We start from the raw sequence: 15,026 nt of genomic DNA on the forward strand, positions 1-15,026 counted from the left end.
AAAGTTCTGTAATCATGGCAAATATAAACTACGATCTTAATCAAACTACCTAAACCGTGGCCTATAAAAGCCACGGTTGTAAAAAAACGTGGTATATACTAAAAAACCGTGGACTATACTTTAAGCCACGACCGCATATCCCACAGTTGAAATTTCGTGGCCAAACCGTGGCCTCAGCGTTACGCCACGGTTATTTTGCATATAGCCTCGGTTTCTTGGGCGTGGCAGGAGACCTTTTTTTTTTTAGTGTGTTAATGATTTGCGCATATTTCCTACCATCTATTCTAGGTGCTATTAGTTGACTACAATCAAAATCAAAGTGTGAAAGATTTTTCCATAAATGTGTCCAACGTTTCGATAAAAGGCTTGTTCTAAAAGTTTCTCTAATGGAAAGAAAGATATTATAAAAAGAAAAGTATGATCCGGTAGATTACTTATGATGTCTTGCACTTCAAGGTTGTTTCTTGGTTTCTTCTACATAGCTTTTTTCTGCAATTAATCACAATTTCCAAAATATCAATGTGACTCTAGGTTTTGATCTTACAGTATTTTTGTAATATATGAACATTTAGTGATAAAACACAGGCTAAATAGATGTGTGTACCTGGAATGAAATTTGATTGATACCTTCAAAGAATACAGTGAAAATTCAAATAAAACCTAACATAATATATATATATATATATATATATATATATATATATATATATCATATGAGAATGACAATTTTATATCAGAACATGAGAATGAATCTGAACCATTAAATTTTAAAATAAATGGTCGAGATTATGTGTCAATATTTTTTTCTCTCTCCTCCATTATTAAAATAAATTATGGAGGAGAGAGAAAAAAAGATTGACACATAATCTCGACCATTAATTTTAAAATCTAATGGTTCAGATTCATTCTCATGTTCTCCTATAAAAATGTAATTCTCATATGATACGCCCTCTATATATAAAATGACATTTTGCAGTAACTATCCACTTTGTCACTATCATTCTCCTTGCAACAATATATAACAACTAAAAAAAATTGGCATTTGCAGTAACTATCCACTTTGTCACTATCATTCTCCTTACAGCAGCCTAAATGATTCTCCTATTGAACGCACCCTTCAAAAGATACAAAAGTTAAATCAATATAAGAAATATATTGTATGTTATTTATTTCAGATTAGGAATATATAATACCAGTCCTCTAACTATTCTCACACTATATACCACTTAAACGAGTTCGGTTTTCTGCATTAAATGTCTTATGATAGTGTCATACCATAATTTTTGACCCTAAGATCATACATCATTTGCATCTCAATCATTAATCGAGCACCTATATTAGTTTAACTTATTTTAACTTATTTTATCATTAATCAAGCTCTTTTTAGTTTCGAGGTTGTGATTTATAATGTAATGTTTTTCTCTTGGAGTTGGTTGGGTAGAATAAGGGGTTGTTCTTTATTACCCTCTTTTTATGAGTGGTACAAGTATCATATGGATTGTTTCCACAACTTGTAATTCGGTGTTTTGGTGTAAGGGTTGCACCCCTAGTGCGATTTCCTAATATTATTTGCTTTTTAAAAAAAACAAAAATCCAAAAATAAGCATTTTGTTTCTTTTGTTTGTGTTTCACAGGTAAGAGATCGAGCAAGAACCAAAAGCAGTTCAAAAAAGATTTTTTTGAGAATTTTGCTGAGGAAATCGATTTACCGATATGGGAAATCAATTTCCATGGACGAAATTTGAAAGAAAAAAAAGGGAAGCATGACACCATTTTGGCACAAATCACCTTTTCTTGATTATTCATTATCATTACCAATATTCCACCTCATCACCATAATTAATTTCTTTCACTAACCTCATTTTACCAATTAAATTCAAATTAATTACTTTCAGTGATTGTTCTTGAAGTTTGTTCAAAGTTTGTTCAAGAATTGGTAAATCTCTACATCCATTTCCATATTCCAAGATGTGATCCATTATTGTTTGTGTGTGATGCACCTTTGGTGCTATATTGTTTCTATTTGATGGTGAATTGATGGAAATTTCGTGTACAATACGATCTAAGTTCACAAGGTGTTTGTTGTTATGTTTAAACAAAGTTTTATGCTTCCTAATGTTGTTCTTTTGAAAACTGTGCTCAGGAAATTGATTTCCTGTAGAGGTAAATCAATTTCCACACTCTATTTTACGCCAGATTTGAAAAACTGCATTCAGTAAATTGATTTCCTACAAAGGTAAATCAATTTCCACACTCAGGAAATTGATTTCCTTCAGAGGTAAATCAATTTCCTGGCAGCATTTTGCTTTTTTTCCCTTTTAAACTTGTTTTTGGTTCTAATTCTTCTCATACTCCATTCTTTTGATATTTTCTTTGAATCACAAGTTTAAAGGTCTAAATCCTCTTCAAAGTCAATGGACTTAGGGCGTCGATAGGATGAAGAGCCAAATTCGCAATATTAAGTGATTGAACTTGAAGATGGAAGAAACTTTTGAATGTGATTCCATCTTTTACTTCTTTTTATTTTGATCGATGAAAGTCTTCAATATCTTGAGAATTCTTATGGATTCTTGATAAAGACGAGATCTCTACCTATTTTCTTTTCGTGCGGTATTGCTTTTGGAGAACGGTCTATATATCGTTTCTCTCGCATGCATTAGCACATAAATTGTTGACCGGTCTCGTTGTAGGGTGACTTCTACATAAGTCACTTGGCAATCTACTTAACATAGCGTAACATTTCGTGTCCCAATTAAAAAGATCCAATATGGAAGAGAATTGTATGCGGTTGATTTAAGACTTATGGAAGTTTATTGTGTAGTCACTATGATCTTATCAAGCTTCTGAGAAACTTTCATTAAATTTAAATCCGAGATCATCCTTTACTCACCATCGATCTTCATTACTAACACTTTGATGATATACTTGACAAGTTTCAAGATGGTCATCTTTAACAATTAACAATTAACTTTAATTTCCGCATTATATTATATTGTTCTTTAAATTTTTTTATGCTTTATTTTATCATTCATCATGTTTATGTTTCCGCTATTTTCTCTTTGTCCATTTGGACGCTTTGTTTATGTTTCCGCTATTTTCTCTTTGTCCATTTGGACGCTTTTTTTATGTTCCCGCTATTTTCTCTTTGTCCATTTGGACGTTTTGTTTATGTTTCCGCTATTTTCTCTTTGTCCATTTGGACATTTTATTTCCGCCATTTTCCTTTTGTCCATTTGGAATATCCTCTATTTTTGTGCTAAAATATTAATAAACAACTTAAAACGATTAAAAACACCTAAGGCTCTTTATGGACTATTGGTTACTATCCCAAGCATTTTGGAGTCCTGGACCTTTTGGACTTAGTACCTCTGGACCCTATTATTCTGCTATTATTCTGTATGACATTGAATTGTTGTCTGTTTGTGTGCGAATGTATTTTCTCGAAGCCCTTGATGGTTAATTCCAAGGCCTCGTGATAAGGATTTTGCTCATATACAGACGTTACTCTGCCCAATTTTTGTTAGAATTGTATGATGCGTTCTAGTCGTGCTAAAGACAATAAGTTCATCTGGATCCCCAAGTGGTAATACGTTGGTTTAGTGTTGGTAGTCCAAAGAATAATCTACTTTGACTCTTAATGTCAAGTGTTGGCTTCTTTTTGGTTAGATCGTTCTTTTCCTTAAATTTTATTTTATGCTTTAGGTTAGCCCCTTCATCTCCTCCCCTTCTTAGATTTTCAAAATCTCCTCCCTTTTTTCCAAAATCTTATGTTTGCAAACCTTTTTATATATATCTTTCTTTAAAAATATCTTTTCCCTTGTTGGCGTTTTCGTTCAAAAGTTTAGACACGATTCATTATTGTAGTGAGTTGTGATACCCCACGATTTTGAAATTGATTGATATGATGGAATCTTTTCCACGTGAGAGAGCTAGTGGCATACTTGTTGATTTTATCCAAGTTAGGAGCCCTTCTCTCATTTGTGATGCAAAGAATCCATTGGTTCTCATGATCAAGATCAATGGCTGAGTATTCTTTCTGACGATGATCAAGTGTTTATTCCTTTTTAAACATCTTCCCTTTTTTAAGCGGAACTAGATTAGCTTTGACTTCTCCATTGCACAGAGGAAGTATGTAGGCACAAGATGTAATGTCTTGCCGAGCTTATTTTAAAAATCAAACAAACCTTTCTTTCACACACAATATCTTTAAATAAACACATATTTTCAAAAAGGTTCATAGGGAGTACCACAAATATGAGGGGTGCTTAAAACCTTCCTCTTGTATAATCAACACCCGTACCTAAGATCTCTTTTTATTTTAAAAAAAAAACTTTGGGTTTATTTTTCTCTTTTCCCATTTCCTTTGGAAACAATAAAGCGCGGTGGCGACTTTCACTGAAATAGTGAGTCGAGTAAAACAATGGTTTCAATCTCAGATTTTCCCCACTACAAATAGTTACATGGAAAGCATCGCAAAATTAAATGAATTATCCATTTTTCATCAATGTTAAAACCAATAATATGTTAAAACAGTATGACAAGTTGGTTATGCCTTCAAACAAATGATGATTATCATTTGACACAAGAAGACTAAACTCGGAAACTTATACTAATACAATACTCATAGTCCTATGATGCAAACAAATAAATATGAAAAGCAATCTTCAAGGAGATTCTGAGATACTTTATGATAAGAAACTAATCCTATGAGATGAGCTAATATACTCAATTATATCAAGATACCATAAAATATCTTTATATTTCTAACATACCAAAGCTTACTAAGCTTAAGCTTGTTATTAATAATATAACTTCAAATTGAAAATCAGTAGACTAGATCACTGCTGGAATAATAGTCAAGACCAAATTGTTGTTGGGACAAACTAGTGTCACACTGTAAGTACGAGAAAAAACATCGGCCAAACTATAATTGAAACAGAACCAATTCCAAATTGCAACTAAGTTAGAACAAATACCAAAGCACAACCAAGATGACTAGTAGCACACTATAACACAAACAAACAATATGTTAAAACATCATGACAAGTTGGTTACGCCTTCAAACTTTCCCTTAAACTAACACAAACACCATTAATCCTAGAGGAATACCGACAATTAAGGAATAAGCATTAAAGAAAGATAATATCTCACATTTATAAGTCTCTTTTGTCTTCAATCCTCATAAAAAGTGACATAAGTGTTATCTCCATTAGATGCGCTTTGCAAAAATATTATGAAAAATCAAGCTAGAAGTTTTAAAAATAAACTTAAAGTTAATCACAGTAATCATGGTTTTGATGTCATCATACATAACATTCCTATCCTATGATTTTTGAAGGAGTGGAAGTTCAAGAAAGAAGGTTCATTTTGAAACTCTTTGGAAAAAGAACATAGTTTCGACGCGCAATCAAACTCCTATATCTAGCTCCAAAGACACTAGCAAGGGATGGAGTGTGAAGAAAATAATATGGTTATTATTTGATGATGAAGATGATGACACTAGAGTGTGTGAAAATTTTAGATCGGATCATGAGTTAGAGTTCTTTTATAAGATATTTGATGATTAGTCATCAATGTTTGATTTGAAGGTTATTGTTTGTTTATAATTCCCATCATCGCGGTCAAACTTAGAACTTAGATTGATTAGGAAATATGATCAAATTGTGAAGGTTGATCCTCCTAGGTTTAAAAGTGTTTGTATGGCTTACTTAGCTTATCATAGTATTCTAAATGTTAATAATGATTACTGGAATTTAATAGGTAAAATTTGATTTTGAAATTACTGCAAATGTTCATTATTCACCTTGTTTGGTTTTCAATTACATCTATTAGATTTTATTCTTAATTCTTGGATAAAATCAACAAAATAAAACAATGTATTATAGTTCTAAATTTTGAACCTGTCACAACAACAGTAACATTTGAATCTTCGATTGCAATTGTGATGATAATGAATGCATAGGCCTCCTTGTTCCATGTCCATCATAACATTCTTTTGAGATTGACTATTGTAACGGTCGGTTTTTCTCTTCGAGTTTTTGTCTCATTAAGTGAGACTCTTCGAGAACTGACGCATGAGAAAATGCTACAGCCACCTGATCAGCAACTACCACAACTATATCCATCTTCAGACCCGTCTAAATCCTACCGTTCAAAGTCGGAAGAATCAAAACAAGTATCCCATAACATGTATCGACCTACTCCGACATCCCACCTTTGAAATTCGAAACATTAAGCATCGGCATACAAATATTCGCGACAACACCAACTCCTCAACACCACAACCACTACTCGTAGATCCTAACTTAGATCTCAGCCTCAAAATCCTAACCCCCTTTAGTTTTTCTGATCTATTACACATCAGGATCATTCACAGGAATAAAATTATGACGAAAACTCTCACCAGAATTCGATTTTAATTCACGAGTTAAATACATCTCTCATTTATCATTATTCGGCACCTAAACAGCATAATTATGCAAATCTAAATCCTTGTAAAGCTCAAAAAGAGTACTATCAAAAATAGTATGTTTATCAAGAGACTTCCTAATCTCCCTAGTAAGCATCCTAGCATTCCAACTAGATTCATAATCCCAACCTCTTGACCCAACTCCATCACATTCTGCCTCAGAAGCAGTAATGGAAAGCAACAAATGAAAAGAAGGAGGACCATGATAAGAATAAGCATTGAGTAAATGAGCCAAACGAAATAAAACTGTGAATTGAAGAAACAACAACTAGGAAAGAACATTTGAACGACTAACAAAGTAAAAGAGTTCAATTGGGATTGAAAAATAAGCAACTGCAATTAAAAAATTGCTGACTTTTTGACCAACAAGAATAGTGTGTATACTGATAACCATTTCTTCATCATCACAGTTACAATGATCATATTCAGAATCGGTAGCAGAAGCATAAAATGTAAGATTCAAAATCGATAACAACAAAATAAAAGTTTTCAAAGAAAAATAGATCACACACAAAGCTAGAGACGAATCATTCACAAACTCAATTCTGCAAATATTGAATTGTTCTTGGGTTTGAGCAAAAGCTTGCAAATTTTTTATTACCACGTGGCATACTACATGAGAGAGAGAGAGGGGGAGAACCAAAAAAGACATAGGAAAAATTAAAAAGGAAAAAAATATAGAAATGAAAAGTGGGACCCATGTAGTTGTAGATTTTACTACCTCGTACTGTTCAAGGTTTCGGTGAATGAATTGTGCTTTAACTTTTTATTATAAATCTAAGGAATTGTTTTCTAAATTTTACTTTTACAAATATTAAATAAAATCAAATAATAAATAAATAAAATAAATAAGTCATATAAATACATAAGTGAAATTAATTAATTAACCTAAATTATTTAAGTTACTTAACAATTTTTAAATATAAGATAATAAAAAAAATTTAAGTTGTGTTGGGATTGACAATTGACATAAAAAATTTGTATTTTGGAGATAGAAGCTACAAATTCTAACGAATAAATTCTAATTATGAAAAATCAAATATTTATTAAATAATACAATTGTTTAGTTTTATGTGTAATTTGAAAATTATTAAATTTCAAACAAATTTTTTTGTTGAAATAATTTTAAATTATCTCAAAACGTATACAACCAATCATTTATTTTTTATTTAATTAAAAAGAAATAAAATTCTATTGCTATTTTTGCCGTTATCAACTTTTTTAGGAGGTAAAAACCACTTTAAACTTGCTCAACTATAATTTATTTAAACGGTTATTCTATCTTTTAAGAAACAGAAAAAAATTCAATACCAAAAGTCTCACTGCTTTAGGAGAGGTGATGTACTCCATTTGATCATCGTACTCGATGAGATCTTGTTTGAGTTCTTCTAATTATTACGAGAAATGAGAAAGAAAGGGATTTTTATTATTTTTATTATTATGCACGTAGTTCGAGATATTAAGAACTACGATAGTTTGTTCATTAATTTTAAAAGGGATGTTTGGAGAACAATTTAAGCATAGTTGTACTCCTAGCACTCAAGATATTTAAAGATACTCAAAAGGATGTGCTTTCAATTGTCACTTGTTATCCAAATTGATAAACAAAATTATATTTGCAAACTCTTAGTAAAGGAAGCGACTCAAATTGTCACTTTGTTGTCACTTAATCTTTTGTGAAAGGATTTGAAATGGACTCGATATTGAATCGAGTATTGAGTATTTGATTAGAAATAATAAGAAAGTAAATAAATAAGAGAATAACGATAAAAATTATTACATCACAATAAGAATGGGGTACAAATGTTCAAAAGAAGCTAATGGTAAGCAATAAACACACAAGCTCATACAAGGTGGCGTACACAAGTGGAGATGGTATGAAAAAAATTGAAGTTCTAAATATACATCTAGATGAGAAAATATTTTTAGATTTTTAATTATCAAAATAAAATAAAAATGTGAATATTAATTAAGTTAAATATAAAAATTTAAAGAAATTAATTAATAATTTAATTAATTTAATCAAATAAAAATATTAAAAATAAGTAACAAAATATATTTTTTCTCTTTTCTTGACAATACTTTTTTCTCTAGAAAAAAAACTAATTTACAAAATACTATATTCTTTATAAGAAAGACATTTTATATTGGAGGTAATTTACCTAATTTTTTAATTTTTTTTTAAAAAGTTGGATAGATTCAACATTTTTTATTTACAACCACTAGCCCATTATGGCTTAGAAGTAAAACACATGATAAACCAAAAAGACATGATGTCTCATTTCTATTAGGCAAAGAAAAAGTAAAACACATGATAAACCAAATAGACATGATGTATCATTTCTGTTAGGCAAAGGAAAAGTAAAACACATAATAAACCAAAAAGAAAAGACATGATGTCTCATTTCTGTTAGGAAAAGAAAAAGTAAAACACATGATAAATCAAAAAGACATCATGTCTCATTTCTGTTAGGAAAAGAAAAAGTAAAACACATGATAAACTAAAAAGACATCATGTCTGATTTCTCACACCTACTTCTTCATTCACAAAGAACATAAATAAATTTGAAATCTCATCCAACCATCTCATTCTTTCTCTCTTAGGCTATATGCTACAAACAATACTCACATTTAAATAAACACCGTGATAAAAGTAGACAAAGCAAAATAATAGGAGATATTATGGTGTAGTGTGATATACCATGGAAGGATAGTATTGCATGGTTGTTTAGGAAAGGTGGACCATGATGGTTGGTTGGGGAAAAAATGGAATCAGAGAGATCTGAAACTTGCTGCGGTGGTATTGGCTAATGTGGCTCTATCTATTCAATGCCCATGCAACAGTATATCAGTATATGAGCCAGTTTGTTTCAGCTTTTAAAAAATGGATTTTTTCTTTGTATTTTTGAAAATAGATTTTTTAAAGAGAAAATGGGTGATGCACTGACAGTGTAAAAAAGTTTTACACTGTCAACCAATCACAACCATGAATCAGGATAAATCAGACTTTAATTTTTAAAAAATTTATATGACATGGCAAAACGATTTGTTTCTATTGGATGACACTGTAAAACTTTTTTACACTGTCAGTGCACTACCTTTAACCTCTTTTTTAAAACCGTTTTTCAAAATATTACAAGTTTTTTTATATTCGTTTTTTCTAAAATGAAACACTTAATTTGACATTCTATAACATAAATATACATAATTGAAGACCAAAATTTAGTCAAAATTATAATTTTTTCAAAAAGTTGTATTTCAAAAATGATTTTTATGAAAATCTATTTGAAATAGCTTCAAAATTAAGTGATTTTTTAAAATTTTAATATCCAAATTTTTTCCCCATAAATAGATGAAAAACCTAAAATCACATTTTAAGAATAACTATTCAAACAAAATTTTCATTTGAAACTTTTATAAAAAGTTTCTTTGTAAAAAAATTTTTCACAAAATTTTACAACACTATAAAAATCATTTTTAAAAAAAGTCAAAACAAAGCCATCCAAAGGTTGAAAGTTGCTCTTATACAATCTAATAGTCATGGTTAATTGATCTTTAGAAAAACCAGTAAGTCCCCTGATTTTGTCTTTTTCCTCACCCTACACACCTCCAAAAAATAATAGTTTACACTTGTCAGGATTGGATTTTAGACCAATGGCCTCAGAATCAATGGAACTCCCTCGTCATAACCTCCACTGAAGTAGTATCACTATCACCCCTAGCAAACAACATTAAATCATCAGCAAATGAAATGTTACTATGTTAGTAATATGGAGTTTTCCACATTTTGGATGAAAGTTAAAGTCAGGGATGTCCTTTAGCCTATTAAGACACCTATGAAGGTATACCATGATTAGAACCATGGTTTTAAAGCTCTAGGGTTTCTCTATGAAAACTAAAATTAAATGCTGGTTGTTGAGATTTTGTGAGTTTGAGACATGGATTCGAATTTAGTGAATGAAAATTGATATAATGGTAACTTGATTGATCGTTGTTGTTTGAATTTCGTATGGTTGAGGTTTTCTATGGAAGCTGTTATGGCGATGGAGAGTGAGAGAAAAAGATGATGAGAATTTAGGAGAGAGAAAGTTGAATTTATTTGATCTCACACTCTTTCTTTTTCTCTTCTATTTTCCATTCAATAAATTTGTTTTCAATTTAGATTAAATTTTTTCATTTAGTAGAACTAGTTGATTAATATTATTTTAATTAATTAATTTTGCTAATTAAAATTAATCAATTTGATTAATCATTTGAATTAATTTTTAAATTGATTAATCTTGATAATTAGTCCTAATTAATTGATTTGATCAATTTAATTTTTCTATTTAACCATCATCCACTTATTTAATTGTTATGTGCTTCATTTATCCCCATGTGCCAAGTGCACCCCTTATCGTAACTTCTCACATTATTTCGTTTTGATTCTTTTAAGTTTGTTAGCTTAATTGAATTAATTAATAATTTAACATCTTAAAATTAATCTTTTCAAAATATAAAAACGTTTGATCCAACGTCAAACTATTTTTATAAATCAAAAACTCAATTGAACTTAATGCAAATACTAGATTCAACGTCAGGCACTACGCCGTACAAGGGCTTTTACAGCGTTTTTTTGGGCTTTTAGAACGCTTAAAAATGCTGCCTATGCTAGCGTTGCCGTAGGTAAAGACAGCGCTTTTTGGTACGCCAAGAGCGCTCTCGTAGCATCCCCTAAAGCAACGCTTTTTCCAGAAAAGCGCTCTCGTAGCATCCCCTATAGCAGCACTTTTTTTAGAAAAGCGCTCTCGTAGCATCTCCTATAGTTGCACTTTTTCTAGAAAAACGCTCTCGTAGCATCCCCTATAGCAGCGCTTTTTCCAGAAAAGCGCTCTCGTCTTACACAAATTCAAGTAAATATCCAGCATTATTATTTACTCATATTAGCAACCAAAAACAACAATATCATCATCATTTTCGCCAACATTCATGAGTTGTATACAAGCAAGTGATATAACATCAAAACCAAACAAATTCCCTGCATTATAGCAATTAACATTCAGCACCTACAACAACTCCCAACCATATTAAAACAACCAAATCAACTTCAAAAACTTCCACAAGCAATTACACAAACACCTAGTATGTTAACTACCAATGCTACTCTTTTCTATCAATTAATTCTCAGCACTATCAAGACTCAATTACTCATTAGCATCATCCATAATCATCAAATAACTATCACATTTCCACAATTATATTCACCAATTCAAATAATCAACTAAACTAGACTTAATTAAGTTTCATCATCGATAGCAATTTAAATTAGCAGCAAGAACAACAATACTGTCACCACATCCAGTTCATGTCATCAATTTATAATCACAGCATCATCATTATCAAAATTTAAACCACACCATAATACCTAAACCATATCGATAACAGGTAAACTCACTGAAATGCAGCGAAACTCGTCGGGAACAAACTCAGAGCGAGGAGGATAATGTGAGCACGCTTCGTGGTGGCCGGAAATCGTCACGTCTTCGTGGTGGCCGGAACAAATTTGCAGATGCGGAGGAAGGATGGAAGGGAGTATCGGTCGGAGTTTAGTCGCAGAGGGAGTAACATTTTTTTCCAATTGAAGACGTGGTGGTGGTGGAATCATAGAGGTGATAGTTGGTGGTGGTAGAGGTGGTGGTGTGGTGCTGTTCACGAATTAGGGTTCTGAGAGGCAAAGAACGCGTGTGTTTGTTAGTTTTGTTTAAAAAATTTTAATTTTAAATGGGCTTCGCCAGCGCTTTTACTAAAGCGCTTTCATACCCCCCTATAGCAGCGCTTTTACTACAGCGCTTTCATACCCCCCTTTACCAGCGCTTTTATTAAAGCACTTTCATACCCCCCCCCCCCCTTACCAGTGCTTGTATTAAAGCGCTTTCTTAAATCACCCCTATAGCAGCGCTTTCTAAAAGCGCTGTCATAACCCCCCCCCCCCCCTTTACCAGTGCATTTTTCTCTTGTTTTTTAGTTTTGTTTTTAGCGAGTCCTATAGCAGCGCTTTTCCTAAAAGCGCTTTCGTAGATGCGCTGCTAAAAGACAAATTTGGCGTAGTGAGGTATCATTTTCTTCATTCATTCAAGTCTTTTCATAATTAATTAACACTTAATATTTATTACTAATCACTATTTTTTAAACATGTTCAATTGCATTGCAACCATCCATTAACATTATTTTGTAGACGATTAAGATAAAAGTTATTTATTAATAAGAATCAAATAGTCACGGTTAATTGATTGTGTAACTCTTTACATATTCGATGTATTACCAACTTTTCTTTTATAAGAGAGAGAATAAATTATACTCTCTCCGTTTTTTATTATAAGTCGTTTTGGAAAAAAAATTGTATTTTAATATAAGTCGCTTTACAATTCCAATGAATAATTAATGCTATTTTTCATATTATATCCTTAAATATTTATTATTCTCTCTCCTTTCAATTATATAAATTTATCTTCCACATGTCATTAATGAAGGATAATTTTGTAAAAACCTTCATAATTTATCATTTTCATACAACAATTATTATTTTTCTTAATATTTGTGAAAAGTCTAAAACGACTTATAATAAAAAACGGAGGGAGTAACTGTTAAAAGAAAATCACAATTATACAACAAATCACTATTTATATTTTAACAGCATTAGCACATCACTTATTCACTGTTCTGCTGCTGTTTGTATTATGTTTAAATCATTTTTATATTTAGCACACATTCAGGTCCTCTAAGTTATTTAATTGTAACATATTGGTCTTTTAAGATTTTTTTTAACAACTTGGTGTTTTAGATGATTTCAGCCTTCTTTTTCTCTCATTTTAAACATTTAGAAATATTGATTGATATATTTTTGGTTGCACTTCGTCATTTTTATACCACTCAAAATAATTACATCCACAATTAACACATTTTATTTGTTAAAATATACACATAAATATATCTCACAAAATTTTTAACATAAAAAATTTAAAGTAAGACCAAAATCAATTAAAAATTCTTTTAAATTATGCACATTAAAAAAACGAATAAATAACTTAAATTAAAACAAAAATTAAACAAAAAGTATATGATTAGATTTTGACGCATGTATGTGTTAAAAGAGCGCATAACCCAACATACATTTATTATCTTGATTTTAATTCTATTAATTGCATCTAAATAATATTATTCTTAAGGTAACATACAATAAAAACCTCATAAAAAAATATCCACACTTTTTTTTTGTCTGCACATTAAAAAAACAGACAAACGGACATGAGAGTGCACGTTTAATTGGTAAGATAATAAAGTTTGTATTGTGGGCATGATCTAAAATTATTTATATAACATGATAAATTTATTTTACCATTCAATGGATGTCTATTAGACTCCGAAGTTAAAGATGGAAAAAGAGAATCTTTGATAATTAATTTATAAGAAAACAATTAGTGCAAAACCAACTAGTGCAAAACAAAAACAAAGGAAAAAAACCGCAATGCTAAAAAAATATCAATCTCCAAACAAGTCACGAGAACATCAAAGCACCATCCAACAAAAAATCAACTATAGTTCCGACCGCCAGACCCATCAACAACAGATCACAGGTGAATTTTTGTCCACAATTATTGAATCACATATTTTCCATTCTGCATGCTTTAGTAGTAACCAAAAATGTTGCGAGCATCACTCCTTGTTAAATGTTTAAACTCCTGCATTAGACCTAGGGGTGGAAATAGGCCAGACCGACTAACAGGGGCCTACGGCCCAGCCTACATAGGCCTAGGTTAGGTCAGACTTTTTAGATAAATAGAAAAGGTCTAGGCTTTTTTATAAGCCTATTTAGCTAAAAAGACTAGGCCACAAGCCACATAAAAAGCCTTTTAAGCCTAAGAGGCCGGCCTATTTAAATATATATGAATAATTTTATTATTATTATATTATATTTTTTACTTTGAATTAAAAATATAAAAATAAATTTTAGTTATCTTGAAGAAATTATGAAAATAAGATGAAAAGAATCTTATGAACAATGTCATAAGTTGTTTCGATAAGTTCTCTCAAACAAATAATATCAAAAAATTGATGCTACTAGGTAAACTCAAATAAACTAATGCAAGCAAACATTTAATCTCATTGATCTTTTAATTTGTTAGTTTATATAAAGACGAGTTGAATGACTTATTTATAAATGTTCAAATGAAATAGGCTTTTAAGTAGGCTAATAGGCTAATCAGGCCTTCAAAAAGGCCAGACTCAGGCCAAAAAAATAAGCCTATGATAGACTATAGGCCAGACTTAGGCTTTGAATATTATAGCAGACCAGGCTCAGGCTTGGCAAAGCCTAGCTCGGCCCAGCCTATTCCCACCCCTAAATTTAGACCCATAGTAAGTGCAACAAAATATATAATCCTTAATCAATCAAAATACAAATAACACAAACTTATAAACTTTCAAGACAAGTTAATCAATGATCATAATATTTATGTGCATACATAAATATCATAATAAAATAGAATTGAACAAAACTTACACAAACATATCGTTGCAA

At 30.9% G+C, this 15,026-nt stretch overlaps 1 pseudogene; it reads right to left on the reverse strand.

The window, feature by feature from the left end:
- Positions 1-4,825: 4,825 nt before the first annotated feature.
- On the reverse strand, positions 4,826-6,863 carry LOC131640415 (protein EIN4-like; annotated as a pseudogene).
- Positions 6,864-15,026: the final 8,163 nt, after the last annotated feature.

The sequence above is a fragment of the Vicia villosa genome, unplaced genomic scaffold (assembly GCF_029867415.1).
Source record: "Vicia villosa cultivar HV-30 ecotype Madison, WI unplaced genomic scaffold, Vvil1.0 ctg.003107F_1_1, whole genome shotgun sequence".
NCBI lineage: Eukaryota > Viridiplantae > Streptophyta > Magnoliopsida > Fabales > Fabaceae > Vicia > Vicia villosa.